This window comes from Helianthus annuus, chromosome 16 (assembly GCF_002127325.2).
Source record: "Helianthus annuus cultivar XRQ/B chromosome 16, HanXRQr2.0-SUNRISE, whole genome shotgun sequence".
In the NCBI taxonomy this organism is placed as follows: Eukaryota; Viridiplantae; Streptophyta; class Magnoliopsida; order Asterales; family Asteraceae; genus Helianthus; species Helianthus annuus.
In genome coordinates, this window is record NC_035448.2 from 144201383 (window position 1) to 144221441 (window position 20059).

The 20059-nt window shown below is 36.5% G+C and overlaps 2 long non-coding RNA genes across 2 annotated transcripts; one reads left to right on the forward strand and one right to left on the reverse strand.

Moving 5' to 3' along the window:
• The first annotated feature begins 4323 nt into the window (after positions 1-4323).
• Positions 4324-5819, forward strand: LOC110880627. The gene is made up of 3 exons (XR_002559397.2): positions 4324-4464; positions 5089-5176; positions 5752-5819. It is a non-coding gene; the product is annotated as an uncharacterized LOC110880627 (long non-coding RNA).
• A 9240-nt stretch (positions 5820-15059) lies between these two features.
• Positions 15060-17345, reverse strand: LOC118488132. The gene is made up of 3 exons (XR_004883874.1): positions 16979-17345; positions 15716-16861; positions 15060-15635 (listed from the first exon to the last, which is right to left on the reverse strand). It is a non-coding gene; the product is annotated as an uncharacterized LOC118488132 (long non-coding RNA).
• Between the last annotated feature and the right edge of the window lie 2714 nt (positions 17346-20059).

Below are 20059 nucleotides of genomic sequence, written 5' to 3' on the forward strand. Positions count from 1 at the left end.
TTGACGAAGTGTGTGTAACTTGAAATTCATACCTGGATCACTCTCATAGTTATAACCGGGAGTTTGGGCGGGAAAACTCGTTGCTGAAATATTAACGGAAGATGCTAACCCCGTAAGCGGTTACTTTTCTTCCGTTAACTCTTTTCGTATGTGTATCGACTATCGTGAACTTAATAAGCTTACCTTGAAGAATCATTACCCTTTACCTCGCATTGATGATTTATTTGACCAACTACAAGGCGCGTCCTGTTTATCTAAGATCGATCTTCAATCAGGATATCATCAGTTGCGTTTTCTAGAAGATGATATTCCTAAAACGGCGTTTCGTACTCGATAGGGGCACTACGAGTTCGTAGTCATGCCTTTTGGCTTGACCAACGCACCTACGGTGTTCATGGACCTTATGAATCGTGTGTGTAAACTTTATTTGGATCGTTTTGTGATAGTCTTTATTGATGATATTCTTATTTATTCTAAGTCTAAAGCTGATCATGCTCATCATTTACGTCTTATGCTTGAACTCCTACGTGGTGAACGCCTATTGTTGGTGCATATGTTTGTCGACTTCGTCTTGTATCGAGTCTTGTATGTATTTAGATAAATCAGGGCACATTATTCGAGAAAACTGTCAAATATGGGTTAGAAGGTCATTTCGCACGAAATGACAGATTGTCATTTCGCACGAAATCAAACAGTCATTTCGCACGAAATAGTCATTTCGTGTGAAACTGTTTTCGCTTGAACCATTCCATGCGAAATCACCTTGCCTATAAATAGTGATCGTGCCTTGTCATTTGTAACTTTCCGGTTTCAATACCGAACTGCTGGCGAAGTGTCTACTCGTTGTAAAACGTTGTTAAATCAATCAAAAGACAGTTTAAAGTGAATTGCAAGCTGAATTAACTTGATACGTTTGTTTCCGCCTCTCGTATTGAGCAAAAACTCTTCTGAACGACTCGTTTGGGTTAGAAAACGATCCTACAAGTGGTATCAGAGCTCAGGAGGAAGAGTTCTTACCGATTCAGCTTAAAAATCTTATTTCTACACCTTCTTTTTGAAAATTAACAAATTTTCACGGTTAAAATGACTTGAATTTTACACATAATGTGCGAAACTATGTTTTAACAAAGCCTTGAAAGAATTAGACCTAAAATCGGAATAAACTTGATCAATTTGACAAAATTCCAACCGAGATGATGACATCAGCAGCATTTCGCACGAAATAAGGTTTTCATTTCGCACGAAATAGCATATTCAGGCTCATTTCACACGAAATCATTTCAATTTCGTCTATTTCGTACGAAATCACTCTATTTCGCACGAAACCAGCGTATTTCGCACGAAATCAGATCATTTCGTATGAAACCAACCCATTTCGTACGAAATCAACTCATTTCGTTTCAAAGTGTTCATTTCGTTTGAGATTGTCATTTTGCATCAAACAGGATCTCATTTCATACGAATCATCTATTTCGTTTGAACAAGGTATTTCGCTTGAAAAAGTGTATTTCGTTTGAAGGTTATTTCGTTTGAAAGATTAAGTTTGTAAAGTTTTGAAACCGAATCATGGAAGAGGAATTTTATAACGCCTTTGCTACTCCGATTAGTATTGCACAGAACACAATGTTAGAAAATGAAACAGGTACCATGCAAAAACCGCCAAAGCTCATGAATATCGAGGAGTATAAAGGATGGGAGGAGCGATTCAAAAATTGGGTTCAAGCTAATTACTTGGATGCTTGGGAATGTGTTGAAACGAAATATGTTAGACCAATGAATGATGATTAAGAGGTTATTGCAATTAAAGATCTTAGTGCTGAAGAGAAAAAGAAATACAAAGATGAAAAGATGATGACTAGTTTACTGCATCAAGCTGTTAAAGAAGATATCTTGGTTTTATTGCAACACAATGGAACTGCGTATTCAATTTGGAAAGCTTTAAAATCTAAGTTTGTTGGAAGTAAAGAAATGACCAAGAACAAAAAATCACTTTTGAAAAAGTAATTTGATCTATTTCGGGCTCTAAGAACTGAAAGCACTAAGCAGATCATAGAAAGATATTGTAATTTGTTAGTCAACATGAAGAGAGTAAGCATCACAAAAGATAATGAAGAATTGATTGAAAAGCTGGCTGATTCGTTGCCACATGAAACTTGGGGCACATACCTCATGATGTTGAGAAACAAGAAATATTTTGGGAATCTAACACTGAGTAAGTTCATTGAAAAACTTGAAGCTCAGGAGATGGAACAACGTAAGATCTCAAGAATGAAAGATTTTGATGGTGAACAAGATATTGGGCTTTATTACAAAGGAGGTATCAGTGATAAGACCAACATGTCACTAAAGGTTGAGACTGCATTCAATGCTAAGAGTTCATCTGGAGGGTCATCTAAAGGATCAAACAGCAAAACGGGATTTTCTTCATATCCATCATTTGATCCAAACTTGTCAACAACAAAGAATGGCAAAGTTCTTCAATGCAACATTGCATTAAACCTTGAAAATGATCAGAATTATTCAGAAGAAGTTGCAAAAAGTCACATGTCTTTGTTATTGACTGTATTAGAGTCATATGGGAGTTTAGTTGCAGGAAGGATCGGGAATCCAATGTTAACGAAAGAGTATTACGATCAGATTGATGCTGAGGAGATGGAATTGATGGATATAAAGTGGTGTATGGCGAGTGTGTTGAGGAGAGCTGAAAAGTTTAAACAAATTACGGGAAGAGATGATTTCCGTGATGCTAATGTTTCTACTTTAGGTTTTGATAAATCTAAAGTTATTTGTTTTCGTTGTAGGGAAAAAGGACACTTCAAGAGGGAGTGCACAAACCGCGAAGCAAGTGGAGCTCAAAATCCGTTCAACAACAATGATTATTATCGGAAAGCAATTTATCATCAAGTTGCTCAACAATCACATCAACAACAAGAACCACAAACAGCACATGCTAAGAAAGCGCTCGAAGAATCTTCAAAGAATGCATATTTGATGAACAAATTGATAGATCAAGATGATGAAAAATTACCAGAAGGTTTTAGCTGGGAAAATTTTAGTTGGGATAATTATTGTCCAGATAAAGAGATTTTAAATGCCAAAGCTTTTGTTGCTCGAGTTGCTGAAGACAGTGATAATGATAATGATTATTATGCAAACAAAATGAAAGAACACTTAAGAATGCTAGAAGAGAGTGACAGTGATGATGGAAAAGTTCGAAAGAAAAAGAAGAAAGTTAAAAAACAAGTTAGCAGTGATGATGAAGAAGTTCCTGTGAAAAAGAAAAAGGTAAAAGAAGTTCCAGCTTTCACAGTTGAAGCAGAAGCCGATGCAAGAAATATTCCTGTGAAATGTGAAAACTGTGAAGCAGTAAAGAAGCAAAACAGTACTTTGATTCATAACATGAACAGATTAAAAGAATCTTATGATGTTCTGAATAAAGCAATGAATCAGTACAATCAATCAAGCAGTGAACAAGCAACAGCCATAAAGACACTTCAAGGAGCTTTCATGACAAAGCAGAAAGTCGTCAACAATTACATTGAGAAGTGTGCTGTGCTAGAACAAAAACTGGAAACCCAAAGGATTGAAACAGAAAGAGTAAACAGGTTGTTAAAAAGTTATTCATGTACTTCTTATGTTATTGACAGGATTTATCCAACCGTTGAAGGCATGAAGGCATTTGAAGAAGAAACATCTGAAGAGAAGATTTCTGAAACAAAAGAGAAATCTGAAGTAAAAATTTTTGGTAAGAAACAAAGTGTCAGTTACAATAAGTGTCCACCCCCGCTTGAAAATGGATATTCTCCATGAAATCCAAATTCAGAAAGAGTCAAAAAGGCAACAAATTTACAGTGGGAGTCTGAGTCTTCAGAAAATTTGCCAGACAACATTGATGTTATTTTTACATCATCTGACACTGATCATTAGTCTGAAATAATAAAGAAAGTGGTCGATCAGGTGTTAGATAACGATGAAACCGAGGAATCAAAGTCGGAGTCAAATTCAGAGTCAAAGTCTGAAACGTCAAGTTCAAAAGTTAAACAGGGCAAAAGAGTTTTGTAACACCCCAAAAATGGGTTTGGTAATTTAAACTCGGGTAATATAAAGGAACGGGTAAAAATACTGTTAGGAGTAAAAGGGAACCCGTAAATGAATATTTACTAGGGATAATTAACCTAGTTGAATATTAGTATCGTTGGTATTAAACGAAGGATTGTAGCCTTATTTAATTAAAACGAAACATGAGGGACCAAAGTGAACAACTTGAAAGTTGTTCTATTAAAAGAAAACAACACACACAGACACACACATCGTGTGTGTGTGTGTGTTCGTGAACGAGCAGGAAGGCTCCCATGGAGCCAAAAACCCTAAACTTCATCAAGTTCTTCAAATTGAAAGACTAAACGAGGCCCAAATTCACAACCAAACATAAATTAACGATCACCTTCACAAGGGGATCACAAGGTATGTCATAAAACTCAGATTTGATGATCTTGTTTGAAGTGGGTTATGATCAATCCATGAAATTGTATGAATTTAAGCATGTAGAGGTGTTAGAAACACCAAATAGAACTTGTGTTATGAATAATTTCAAGTAATTGGGTGATTTAGAATGAAACCCATTGCATGAGTGTGAAGATGATGATTATGATGAACTTGAAGATGCTATAGTGTAATCTTGTGTTGTATAAGGTGTTGTATGATAGACTAAGATAGTTAAACTTGAAGTGAAATTTATGATTATGAGATTTTGTTTGAATGTGATAGTTCATAAGATGAAATAAGGAAGAACATGCTTAAAGAACTTGTACATTATGCTTAGGAAGTAGTACGCACGCCAAGTGTTTGATAAAATGTCTAAAAGACAATAATAAGTGAAATTGTATGCAAGTAATGGGTAAACATATATAGTTCATGTGAAGATTATGTAGGGATGATGTCGAGTATGCTTTATGCTTGTTTAAATGGATTAATGATGTTGAGTATGCTTTATGTAGGTCGTATGTTAGATGTGAATTTGATATGATTGTTCATAAGTATAAGCATATATGTTAATAAGAATGTGAATGTAATGACATGAGTGTATAGGAATCATGTCAAGATGGATGGGAGCGTTGAAGGCTAACGGGCTACGAATACTCAATCAAATAAGCGAACGCAAATACGGGCGCGCAAGGTAAGTGAACTCCGAACTTACCCCTCTTTGTTTGGTAAGGTAATTATGAAATATGGTAATTATTGAATGTACTGTAAGAAGATATGAATTAATGATTATTACTAAGTTAAGTTTTAGTGGTAATGGGTTGAAAGTGGTTAAGAAAGGGATTCGATTAAGTTTGGGTAAGAAAGGGGAACTTACATAATGAATTATGCATAAAGTCGAATTAAAGAGTTATACATGTAGGATGTAAATTGCAAGTACGTGTATGGATATAAATTGAATGCATGTTTGAGTGGGTATTTAATTATATGCTTGAATGAATAAGTCGAGTTATGGGTATTTGAGGACATGTTCATATGAAGGGAAGCTAATGATACTAACCGTTTTCCTATTGAGAATTAATGTGAAGTATAGGCATGTAATTATGGAAGAGAAGGTTGACTCCGCAATCCGATGCGAGTGATCGAATGGATGGATGATGGGCTAGTATAAGAGAAAGCATGACATGTTGACGCTTTATTATGCATGTGTTAAGATTATTTGTATTATGTCACCGGTTCTAATGATGTGATTGAATGTGGTGACTGCAGGCTGTACAGGATTATGGAAATTTCATCAAGAAGTGTACGCGGTCGAAGATCGAGTCAAGTCATGGATTATACGTGGGTGTGTATGTGGTCACTTAATTTGATATATGTATGTTAGTTTTCATTAATTTATAAAAAGAGATTAATGTATTTAAGTGAATTGAAGAGTATCATGAAAGAAATTTTACATATGCGTTTTCCGCTGCGAATCTTAGGTTAAAATGTGTTAGGGTGTTACAAGTTTACAATAAAGAATTCTTGTTATCAAAATCTAATTTGAATGACGAAACATACAAAGTAGCCTATACTTTGAATGATTCTGACAAATTATATTCTGATGAAGAATTTCCAATAAGAGGTGTCAAATCTGAAATGATAAAAAGGGTTTTCAAACTAACAGAAATTAATATTTCTGAAATAAAAGATGTAAATCTTTCTGATAAACCTAAAAAATACACCTCAAGAGTTCAACAAAAAGAAAACAAGAAAAAGGGTTGCAGTTCTGGTTCAGGCTATCGAAAGAAACCAAACCATAATGGTAATTTCAAAAAGAAAGGTCTTGGATACATTCCACCAGAAAATCATAAAAATGAAAAAACATATAAACCAAAAACTGTATTTGTTTCAGGAGCAAGTTCAGAAGAAGAGGAGAAAAGCTCATTCTGGAAACAATCAAACAGAGAATTCCTTACGAAGAAGCAAGAAGAAATGAAAAATGGAGATGTTCAGAAGAAAGAGACAAGAACTTGTTTTCAATGCAAAACAATTGGTCATATTGCTAGGAATTGTCCAAAGGCAATCCAATCAAAACAGGGAGTGTCTCTTAAAATGAAAGAAAAGATGATCGAAAATGAACCACTAACCAAACCTTTTATAGTTTTCAAAAATTCGAAGTTTGAAGTTGGTGAATGTTCAAAAAGGTTTTATAAAAGAAAAGCAAACCTTGACAACCAAAAACGGATTGTTAAGAAATCAGATGATAGTTCTAGCGATGATTCTGATTCATCAAAATCAGAGGAGCTATTTTCTGGTGATGAATCTAATTCCACAAAGTCAGAGGAGCCACAAGTTGAATCAAAAGATGAAAAATCTGTACCTCCAATGGATGATGCAAATTTTCCGCCATTGAGGGCTGAAAATTTTAAACAAAAAGTTGGCAAAGTTGAGATTTCAAATCAATTCTTTTCTGAAAAGAAAAAATTTGATGTTGAAAAAGCCTTTAACCCCAAAGTGAAACATATTTTTGGAAAAATGATTGATGGGAAAGTCAACGGGGTAAAGGAATATTATGAGAAGAAGATGAAAGGAAAGAAATCGAGTGTTGATAACTCGGAATCTCCCAAGGACTGTCAGGCTTGGGAGAATCTCTTTAACTGAAAAACCTGACTTGCCGGAACTCCCAGGTTGGTAATTGGGGAGTAGGAATCGGCATCTTTCTTGAGAAATTCACAACTGTGAAATTTCGATTTACAAGTGGTAGTGTTTCTTGCTCTTATCATATCTTATCTTACAAGTGGTATGTTTGGTTTGTGAATCTACAAGTGGTAGAAAAGTGGGTTTTCACCTACAAGTGGTTAATCAAGGTCATTAAATTGAACTTGATGTAATCCTCATACAAGTGGTTGATAAAACAAAGTGATGAAGTAATCCCCAACCTATAAGTGGTAAAATCAACAAAACTTATTTTTCGGAAAAACCATTTTGATTAAAACAAACTTAAGTGTTTTGAAATCATAATGGGAAAATAGTTTGTTGTAAGGGGGAGTTCTGATTGTTTATGCCAGGTGAATGGCGAATTGAAGCAATTCATATCAGTTGTCACTTTACTTGTACAGTTTATTTTCAAAATTTTCTTTAAATGTTTTTGAATTTTAGGAGGAGTAAGAAATGTCAGATAGAAAATCCAAAAACATTAGAAAATTTGAAAAATCCAAAAACATGATAAAATGAAAAAGAGTTTTGTTGAGAAAAAGAGGAAATGATAGTGCATCAGTGGACTATCACAACACGCTAAAGAATTGGAAAGTCAAAATGTGATAAACGGTCTCACTGAGGATATGCCATTATGTTTTTATACATTTAGTAGACTGTTTTCGAGATATAAACCTAAATATCAAACTTACTTATATCGTGGGGAACATCTCTCAGATATATGGGTAACCCCCGAAATCTTGTTTGAAAGATTTTCTATTTCTGACATACTAGGTCTTTGTGCGTGATGATATCTGGGGTATTATACCAGGACTTCTAATTTTGCGGGAGCAATAGCCTAGTCCTCGTATAATACTTTGCATAAGCTTTATTCTTAAAGCCAGCCCTCAGTACAAAAAATGATGAAACATTGAAAAATGCTAATCATGTGCTGTTGAAGAAAAGATCCCCAAACGGGACACACCTAAAGTCGAGCCATCATCTCTCTGTACGAACGGAAGTCCTAACCTGAGCTCTCATGGTCTTGCATTACCCGTTTACAGATATCATTAGTGTACATTCACCTGTAAGACTGAATATAGAAGTCTGGATACGGGAGTATATTCTGAGGTGGGACACGCGAATAAGTTTAAGTCTTTAAAACACTAATCTCGTATCTTGAAACAGTTGAACTTTGTGTGAAAATTTAAGTGGATCAGTATACTGACAATCTATGTGAATCGTTTAGAACTTAAAATGTTTAAAGCTTACCGGTGTTAGTGATTTGTCTCATAAACTAATATGATCCTCTTACACAAACTCACAAAAATATTGTATGTAAATATTTCTTTATTGCATCTTGTTAAAAACAAAATCCAAAAAGATTTTCAGTGTGTTTTAGCAAAAAGTTTTGAAAATCCAAAAAGATTTTATTTCATCTTATTTTCGACAACTGATGTTGAGAAGCTGATTTTCAAAATTCCAAGTGCTAAACATGATGAACAAAAGGTTTGGGAGAATTTGTTTGAGATGAAATTTGTTTGAAAAAGAAAAATGTTATTGTTACAAGTGGTTCATCAGAGATTAACATTGTAAAATCATTTATTGATTGATTAATACCTGCAAGTGGTGTATAAATTTGTGAAATTTATTTTGAGGTAGAGAATGTGCAGGTTAGCCAGGTTTCTGATCTTGAGCAAGATGAGAGCCAGGATTCGATCTTGAACCTGTGAAAGCCTGAATATGATCCCAAGCACAACTTAAGGGGGAGTCTGCTAGCAAAGAAGGAGTTTGAATGGTGAAAATCCAGGTTCGAATCCTGAGGGTCATGCAAGCTGATGATGCTGATACACTTAAGGAATCAAGAGATCTGATCAAGAGAATTAGAAAGCTTGAGAGCGAGATTACGTTTCTGATTCTTTGAAGATCAACATCCAAGGGAGGTTATATGTTGGTGCTGATGAAAAGAGAAGAGAGAGATTAGGGATGCTTTACATTGTCAGATACTTCGGGAGAGATCGAGAAGACTGATAAAGACTGAAGATTGAAGACTCGACACTGAAGACTTCGTCAACATCCAAGGTGGATTCTGTTGGTGCATATGTCTGTCAAATTCGTCTTGTATCGAGTCTTTTATGTATTTAGATAGATTAGGGCACGTTATTCGAGAAAACTGTCAAATATGGGTTAGAAGGTCATTTCGCACGAAATGACAGATTGTCATTTCGCACGAAATCAAATAGTCATTTCGCACGAAATAGTCATTTCGTGTGAAACTGTTTTCCCTTGAACCATTCCGTGCGAAATCACCTTGCCTATAAATAGTGATCGTGCCTTGTCATTTGTAACTTTCCGGTTTCAGTACCGAACTGCTGCCGAAGTGTTTACTCGCTGTAAAACGTTGTTAAATCAATCAAAAGACAGTTTAAAGTGAATTGCAAGCTGAATTAACTTGATACGTTTGTTTCCGCCTCTCGTATTGAGCAAAAACTCTTCTGAACGACTCGTTTGGGTCAGAAAACGATCCTACACCTATATGCTAAATTTTCTAAGTGTGAGATTTGGATCGATGAAGTGCAATTCCTTGGTCATGTCGTTAGTAAGCAAGGTATTCATGTTGACCCTTCTAAGATCGAGACAGTGAAGAAATGGTGTATGCCTAAATCCGTGTTTGAGATTCGTTCTTTTCTAGGATTGGCAGGTTATTACCGTCGATTCATCACGGATTTTTTCTAAAATCGCTGTTCCTCTTACTACTCTAACCCAAAAGGAGAAACCTTTTGTTTGGGGTCCCGAACAAGAGGAATCCTTTCAGACTCTTAAGGACTTGTTATGCAATGCTCCTGTTTTGACTCTTCCTGATGGCAATGACGACTTCGTGGTATATTGTGATGCCTCGAACCGTGGATTGGGCTGTGTGCTCATGCACCGGGACAGGGTTATTGCTTATGCCTCTCGTCAGCTCAAAGATTTGGCGACACTAGCTGTATGGAGCTTGGTGCAGTTATTTTTGCGTTAAAGATTTGGCGACACTAGCTGTATGGTACAAAGTGTGTGGTTTTCACTGACCACAGGAGTCTTCAACATATCTTTGACCAAAAAGAACTGAACATGCAGCAGAGGCATTGGGTGGAATTACTAAACGACTACGACTATGAAATTCGCTACCATCCTGGCAAGGCGAATGTAGTGGCCGACGCTCTTAGTCGTAAAACTCATTTTAAGGCTATTCGTATCTCTAGTGACTTGCATGCTTGTATTCGTGAAGCTCAGTATTCGTCAGCTAATGAAGGAAGTCTATCTGTTGAAGTTCTTGGAGCTAACGTTAACCAGCTCGAAACTAAATCTGATGGTCTGCCGTACTATCTCAATCGCATCTGGGTGCCAGATCGCGATAATCTACATGAGCTCATTATGAATGAGGCCCACAAGTCTCGTTACTCTATTCATCTAGGTGCCGATAAGATGTACCAGGATCTGCGTTTGACTTATTGGTGGCCTGACATGAAGAAGGACATTGCTGTGTATGTTTCTAAGTGCCTCACTTGCTCGAAAGTGAAGGCTGAACATCAGCGTCCTTCTGGACTTTTGGAGCAACCTAAGATCCCAGTTTAGAAATGGGATAGCATTGCTATGGATTTTATTACAAAATTACCCCGTACGCCTTTTGGTCACGATAGTATCTGGGTGATTGTCGATCGTTTGACCAAATCGGCCCACTTTCTTCCTATTCGTGAAGATTATAAAGGGAGAAACTTGCTCGAATCTACACCGATGAGATTATATGCCGTCATGGCATACCTCCTGATATAATCTCTGACCGTGATGGTCGTTTTACTTCGCGTCTTTGGTAAACATTCCAGTCCGCTATGGGTTCACACTTGAATCTTAGCACGGCCTTTCATCCTCAGACGGATGGGCAGACCGAGCGTACTATTCAACCCCTAGAGGATATGCTCCGTTCTTGTGTCATCGACTTTGGTGGTAACTGGGATGTACATTTATCATTGATTGAGTTCTCGTATAACAACAGCTATCATTCCAGTATTCAGATGGCTCCTTTCGAAGCTTTATATGGCCGCAAGTGCCGATCTCCTCTCAGCTGGCATGAGATTGGTGACAAGATTCATCAGATCCGTGATAACTTGATCAAGGCTAGGAGCAGACAAAAGAGCTATGCTGATGTTAGGCGTAAGCCTCTGGAATTTATTGTTGGTGACCGAGTTCTTCTCAAGGTATCTCCCTGGAAGGGAGTAGTTCGCTTTAGTAAGAAGGGAAAGCTCGCTCCTCGCTATGTGGGTTCTTTCAAGATACTCGAAAGGATTGGCAAGGTGGCGTACAGACTCGATTTGCCACAAGAACTAAACAACGTGCATCCAGTGTTCCACGCATCTAATCTACGGAAATGTCTAGCCGACGAGGAACTGCGGGTTCCCCTCGAAGACTTGCAAATTAATGAAGCTGTGCAATTTGTGGAGAAACCGGTCGAAATCATGGATCAAGCTGTCAAGCGTCTGAGGTGCAGCAAAATTGCCATTGTTAAGGTTCGATGGGAAAGAAAGCGTGGCGCCGAATTCACTTGGGAATTGAAAAGTGATATGAAGGCCAAGTATCCGCAACTCTTCGAGAAGCCTTCTTCTAAGATTTCGGGGACGAAATCTCCTAAAGGAGGGGAGACTGTAACGCCCAGCGTCCCTAAACTTTAGGCTATTATCCGATTTAGCCCCTGAACTTTATTTATTGGCAAGTCTGGCCCCTCTACTATCTTATGTGTGATACTTGATATTTGGAATGTCTAAATCTATATGCTTGGAATGCCTAACCCTATATTTGAAATGTCTAAATCTATGTTGGAATGCCTAAATCTATGTTTGGAATGTCTAAATCTAATTGGTACTTGACTCTTGAGACTCGTGAAACTTGATTCTTGGTTGAACGAGAGACTAGAGCCTTGTCACTAGCGGAATCTATTAATCTTGGGAACTTTTGGTGTTTGTGATGTAATCTAGTTATTCTAGTTACTCAATAATACGCAACGCTTAATCTAATTCGCAAAACGAATCAAAGACGGGAACGCGGAAGGGATGGAATTGACCAAGTGGCAATCCGATCGGATAGCCATCCGAACGGACAGCTATCCGATCGGATAGCCATCCGATCGGACAACCATCCGATCGGACAGCTATCCGATCGGATAACCATCCGATCGGACAGCCATCCGATCGGACAGTCACCCGATCGCATGGCCACTCCAGACCGGCCACCCGATCCGTGCACACCGCCTTAGTCTCCCTCACACACTATAAATAGGCCTGTCACATCACCATATTCCCTGATGTGACAGTCCCACTTGATCAGACGCACGCTTCACTCACTTCTTCGATTTCTTGGCAATTTCGGTACGCTTTAGGCTAGATTCTTGTACTTTCTTGATCTACACTTCATTCTCTACGTGATTCACCTTTGAAATCACAATTTTCACCGTGAAATCCCCGAGATTTGAGCTCTTGTAGGTGATGTCATCATGGCGGTTTGTACAAATTGTTGAATGACGTCATTTCTGCCAATATCTAGCTCAGATCTAAGGAATTTCATACGTTTTTACACAAAATAATAAGCTAAATCTAGACTTTTCGCATAAAAACTTGAGTTATCCTTATCTTTTCTTCAAACTTTTACTTTATTCGGTGGAGACCGAGTCTAAACGGACTGTAGACATGAGGAGTAGTCTAAACTCGGCTTGGATCTAAATTCTTGCCGGAAAAGATGGCCAAAACACGGATTCCGACAAAAACTTTTTAAGGACAGACGACTGATTCGAACAGGGGCGATTCCCATCCGATTAGAATGGCTGTGTGCCGATGAGTTCACCGTTGTCTCGATGCGTATCGTGCCGTCACCGTTAAACTAGAAACTTAGAAAGTTTACAAAATTACAAACGAGACAAGGATCACTCGATCGAGTGACAATCCGATCGGATGACCATCTGATCAAACAGCCACTCGATCGGGTAACACCTGTCTCATGATGTTTCAACACTTAATAACCTTTTCAGAAACTTGAAATCTTGGAAACCTCGATCGAGTGACCACACGATCGGATAGCCATCCGATCGAGCAGCCACCCGATCAAGATAACCAAAACACTTGAAACTTGACACTTGGGTCGAGTGACCACCCGATCGGATAGCCATCCGATCGGACAGTCATCCGTTCCCTCTTACAACAGCCACCCGATCGACTGGCAATCCGATCGGATAGCCATCCGATCGGACAGCCATCCGATCCAGTGACTGTTCCAACACTTTGTGCAATCTCATTATTCTGCCCGACTCTTATCTGTTGTAATCTAATCAGGCTAATTCTAAAAGAGCTCCCTTTGATCCAATAACAGTGTAACTGTTAAGTAGTGTAACTGTTAAGCAATCACTGTGAGTATACTCGATCCCGCTTTACTTTAAAACTTTGGGGTGTAACATGTATTCCATATAAACTACGAAACTTGAAACTTTTGAAATCTAAACTCTATCCTATGTGTATGTGAAAACATGTGTATTCTAGTATTCTATTTGTGCTATGTGACGTTTAATCCAGGGTGTGTAGTTCCGCCTTAACAATAGTAGCGCTATAGGGGGTGCACCTCTCCCATTATTCTCAGGGGGTATTGTTAGGAGGATTCTAGTTTACCTTGTGTCTTGGGTAAACACTAAAGCATCGGGATACTTGGGCTATCACTACGTGGACTGCGACACTAGCACGGCTGAAACTATTTTATTCTATTTACAATGTGGACATGAGTTGTTTTAACCTATTATTCTATTATCCAAACTTGTATACTCGCCAATACTTTTGTATTGATATTTTAATACATGTTGCAGGCTGATAAGTTGCTATGGGAACACGTGGAAATCAAGCTAGGACGATGCCTAGAAATGCCACGTAGTTAATAAGACTTTGAACAATATTTGGATTGATGTAATTTGGTACTTGATGTGTTGAATATTCGTTTTAGACTATTATGCATGAAATCAATTTAAATTCTATTGAAATATCTAGTGTTATGGAACTTCACGAGCAATCTGAACACTTAGTGCTCGCACCCGATGTTTCCGCCATCGGTTGGGGTGTGACAAGTTTCAACCATAGTTTTCTCCACAACACCCTGCTTTATCCCAACAGTAATTCCAAACATCTGTTTTCATCCATCTGTTGACCAAAGTCATAGTTTTATTGGGTTAAAACACTTTTGGGTAATATTTTATTGGGTTAAAACAGTTTTTTTTTTTTTTTTTTTTGTGGAGAAAACAGTAGTTGAAACCACTGTTGGCTTAAAACTATGGTTTTAAGCCATAGTTTTAAGCCAACAATGGTTTCAACCACTGTTTTCTTCACAAAACACTGTTTTAGCCGAACAGTGATTTCAAACCACAGTTTTAACCCAACAGTGGTTTCAACCAACTGTTTTCTCCACAAAACACTGTTTTAACCTAATAAACACAATAAAATATCACCCAACAGTGGTTTCAACCACTGTTTTCTCCAAGCCCTCTGTTAACTAACTCTTTTAACCTGTATTGTCTGATCCCTTTTAACCCTAATGCAAACATGGGTGGTTTTTAGAAAATTTACATATCACATTTTATTAAACAACGAATGTTTCTATATTAAAATGATTCATTACTCACAATATATAACAACTTTACAACCAGGATAACTACGTACAAGCAAAACATTATACTTTACAACCACAAGAGTATTGTATCATTTTACATTTATGTCGTTCAAATTAGATCCAAGTTTAACGCCGAAGTCAGAAACATTGCTTAAATATAATATAATTAACAAAAGTACAAAAGTACAAATCTATAAACCAAGAACTTCAATCAAATTGAAGTTGTTCATTCCTCTGAATAAATCATTAGGTAGCTACTGTTCTTCAATCATTCTTTCTACTATACACATAAACAACAAACTGTTGGAATCTCAAAAATCTACATTTCCAAATGCTATTTATGACTGCAAAATCATTAGCCATGGCTGAATGTAGCATCCAATTGCTTAACACGAGTTTGCCTTCGAGACACTCCAATCTCTCAAGCATTAACTCTTGTAGCAAACTGAAGAGAACAAAGTGACTCATTAATGGAGGTAGATGCTAGAGAAACATTTACCACCATAAAAATCTTGGAATCACCACCTAAGCAAGGCTTGTCAGTTTCAAAACCAAATGCAATATCATTAGAAGCTTTCAAATAGATAGCATAAAGACAAATTTATAATCATAATTCATAGATATTAGATGAGTACATGAAGAAGATATGTAAGTTTTGAGTTCCTCAAAGGTACATGTTCTTCCATTTTTGCTAAAGTGAATATAACATCGCTTAACGATGAAAAACTTTTGTTGATGGCTTAAAGACGTTCACTACCCGCAAGATCAATAAGTTTAAGAACGTCGTGCGCTTATTGCTCTATGCTCTACAACATTAATAAAGGCTCCATCATTAGCCAACACATTTATCAAGATAATATAAAGGATAAAATGAAATTCCCCTTACCTCATTAACACTTGTTATCCTCTAAGTGAACACAAAATGGATTCTTGCTTGTTGTCCATTCATTTGAGTCATACCAACAGACCTAAAGATGAAAAAGATACTGTATCCATGTTATGTTATGTTGAACGGGTCATATGTAAAATAAAAATGTTTAGTTTAAAATGAAACGGGTCAAATGGGTTGATGCAACATAGAGATCAACCAATTTAAAATAAAAGATCAAAATGGATCCCAAAGATATAGTAAAATTAATAGATTAAGTGACCATTTTCAATAGCTATCTGCATAGTACATATGATGCAACATATAGATCAACCAATTTGAAATACCATAATAATCTGAATGCATGGCTAGTAATTTAGGCTTGGGGAAAAATCTATAACACAACCATCAAACTAAAGTTCTACTTTTATGAACAAATAATATAATTAATAAATAAAAAACTCAAAAGCTTTCCTGCAAAAGAAATGGGTCAAGTAGGTAACTCATTCAAGGGATAACAATACAATTTAAATATTTCAAAAATAAAGAGCTGGAACACTTACAAGATTCAATGTCAGAAATAAGCACACTTAATTAATAGTTGACAAAATACTCTAGATATAAGAAGCAGAATTCGTTTATCCAAACACTATAAGCTGATTACATTTAAATAGTAGTCACATCATTAAAAGTGTAAGTGCATATTTTAAAACTATTTTTATTTACAGATGTTGTGATCCCGATTACCTGCATCATATTAGTGTGCTTATTTGCACTGCAACACTATGGCACACATCGAGTTGGTTTCCTTTTTGCTCCAGTTGTGCTGTTATGGCTGCTATGCATCAGTGGACTCGGATTATATAACATATTCTTTTGGAACCCACATGTTTACAAAGCTCTTTCCCCAACCTTCAATTTAGATATTTCAAAAATAAAGAGCAGGAACTCTTACAAGATTCAATGTCAGAATCGACACGGATCGGGACGAGAGAAAATTCAGCTCCGTTAGCGATAAAGAGACAACAATAATCACCAAGTGAGTATTTCTGGACCAGAGTTTCCAAGTAGTTCTACAAGCGGCTAACCGGTGTCTTGCCACATCGACACCGGTTACGGAACCTGAGTTTCCAAGTAGTTCTAATATCATGCAAAGTTTAGCACCTGTTGGATAAGAGTTAACAATTTTAATATCACTAAAAGATCACTAAAAAATCACTAAAAAAATAAATTTTAATATCAAACTTTAACACACTAACAATAGAATGAATTAACAATTACCTTGGTATCATACCAATCTTTCTTCGAAAACGGATTAGCTCTGCTTAACATACATTTATCAAAAATCAGAATCCCCAAATTATTAAAAAAACCAAAATTAAAGAAAACAAAACCCAGAAACTATAAATTAAAGAAAACAAAACACAGAAAATAGAAATAATAAAAAGACTAATGCTTTCTTCTTCCCACCCTTCTTTCCTTTGGAAATCCTCTTGTTCTTGCTGCAAAAAATTCAGATTGAAATATTAATTACCAAAATTAAAGAAAACAAATGATAACATACCAAATGAATATCATTTAATCGACTGAAGCAGAATAGGCAACATCTATCATTGAATCGATTGTGGAGATTTGATTTAAAAAGAGATAGCTTTCCGTATTAATAATTTTATCTTCGCATCTCGACATTTAGAGAGAGAAAGTTGAGAGAGAAATGGATTAGAGGGAGACTAATTGATTGAAGAAGGTGGTATCTTATATATCTGGAGCCATAATTTTGAATTTTGAATCTGGAGCCATAATTTTGAACGTGGCAGAGTTTTTGAATTTTGAATGATAGGCAGAGCTTTGCCTTTTGTATGTGGGCAGATCTTTGCCTTTTGTATATGGGCAGACTTTTGGCATCAGACCTTTGAGATTTGGATGTGGGCCAACGTTGAAATTTAAAGTCTTTTAATATTAAGGTTTATGATGTAAAAATGACATAAGAAAAGTCTTGTTGGACAGCCTCTCCTGCTGACACATCAGCTTTTCTTATGTCATTGGGATTTCTCCTTTTATAGAAATTATAGATAGATTTTTGTGTACTAAATTGGCAGCGGCTTATAGTATTATTTTTGTGTACTAAATTGGCAAAAAAGTGATACAAGCCGTAAATCATATGTGATATGTTATAAGATATTTATATCAAAACAGAATATTATAAGTATTTTTTTATTACTGTTATTTAAATATTTAATAATATTTTGTCATTATTAACTTATAAATCATGCCATATTTTTTTCTCGGCAATACCATGTCACACCCCCAATTTCCACGTGTCACCGGTGGGCCCGGTGTGGGGTACAGTGACGTAGTTGGCATCGTCATAGACAAACAACACAATATAATAATGCACAGCGGAAGCAGAATAGAAACATTTCAACTTTTAAACAAGTGTAATAATAAATATCACAGTAGTTGAAATGGATCCACAGGCGGATCAATAAAAATAGAAATAAATAGTTCAACAGATAAATGTCGTCCGAGTTTGCGAGACTATTGTGGACGCTCTCTAGGAAACAGCCAGCCTATTTCCGTATAGTACCTGCACTTAATCTTTTGGGAAAAATACGTCAGTTTACACTGGTAAATACAAATCGACTGACTCATTTTGAAAATGATTTAAAATTTATTTAAATGCACAAGGCATAAATATTTTATTAACTTGGGATAATTATATAATATAAACTTGTGAACGATTTACATGCACTTATATCTCTGGTGGCCCGGGATCTACTGTCCGGGCTAGAGATTCAATTGACACACCACATCAAAGAGTTATACACGACGGGTGTACGCCTACACCCCGTGCTCTGGTCGTGGCCATCTCGTAAGATAATGCCAAGGATATCCGGGACATGGTCAACAACCCCCCAAAGCCTTTAAGTAAGACAAAACTGTTTAAACGAAATCACACAAGCTATTCAAGACTGAACACCCATAGGGAGCAGGACTTGTGCGCCCGATCAAGCGGTATTTTAAATACCGTACCCCAAGCCCGTATAGGGAAAATAAGTCAAAATGTATTTACCTGAGCAAGTATAAGTCACAAACGACAAGTGGTGATAGCTTTTACCGGGCTTCCTAATCTGGAACAAAGGTTTATAATTAACCTATTAGATTCCTAACGGCCTTTTATTTAAGCTTAAGCTTTGACCGGTTAGTTTTAGGAATGATACGGTTTACGCACGATTAAGCGAAAGACCGGATAGAATGTGATTTAGACCCGACAAGTTTGAATACTTGTATAATATGGGTATACTAAATACATTCTGGATTTTGAAGTAAAAATGATATCGTTTGACCCGTGTTGGTCAATTTACGCAAACTAGTTACGTAAACCGAACCGAACGCGAAAACGGCGATACGGGTAGCCAAAAGATTCAAATGCAAGTTCCCTGAATTAATATGCTTAGAATATGATATTATATCAGTAAGTTATGTTCTATATTGCCCGGGATAATTTTAAACTCAATTTGTGCCGTAGAAGGGCATTTTGGTCATTTAAAGACAATAAAAGGGTAAAATCGGAAATCTGAGTTTCGGGTCTGGTTCATACAGTAAATATACTTAATATAACATATTATATCAGTAGGGTATGACCCATATATCAAATATATCATTTAAAACCAAACTATGCACCGTAGGGGCAATTCAGTAATTTCACAAGGGCTAAAAATGCCAAAACTGGAAACCTGGGTTCAAAATATTATACTTACTGTTATTATATGAAAATATGTAATTTACATCAGTAGGTATAAGTCTTATGTGTTTAAAACAAGTATAACGCTTTACTATGCGTTAAAACGCTAAAAATACGGTTTAAGGGCGTTTTCGGGTTTTCACAATGAATCTGAGATTTTTATATTTCCAGAATACTTAAAATAATTTATTCATCATATAAAATCAGTAGAAAAAGGTTTCGGGTCAAAAGGATGTGTAAAACTCATTTTATGGCTAAAACGGTCAAAACCGACATAAGCCGAAATGGCTAGGTGATCGAGGATCCGTTCAGCCAAAAATTAATTAAAAATCATCAAAATTCCCAGAATATTATATATAATCAGTTGGTAAAAAGTTTCGTACCAAAACGTGGCCAGAAACGGGTTCTACGCAAAAAGGACCGTTTATGTAAATTTATAATATAGTTTTACGCTAATGGCCATAACTCGCAATCTGGACCACCAACTGATCCGAAACTTTCGGTGCAAGTTTATATAATAAATATAAAGATTTCTATCCTTTCACTTTTCCAAAAATCCCGTTTTAAATCAAAAAGGGCAAAATAGTCAACTTTATGCATAAACCGGAAACATGCAT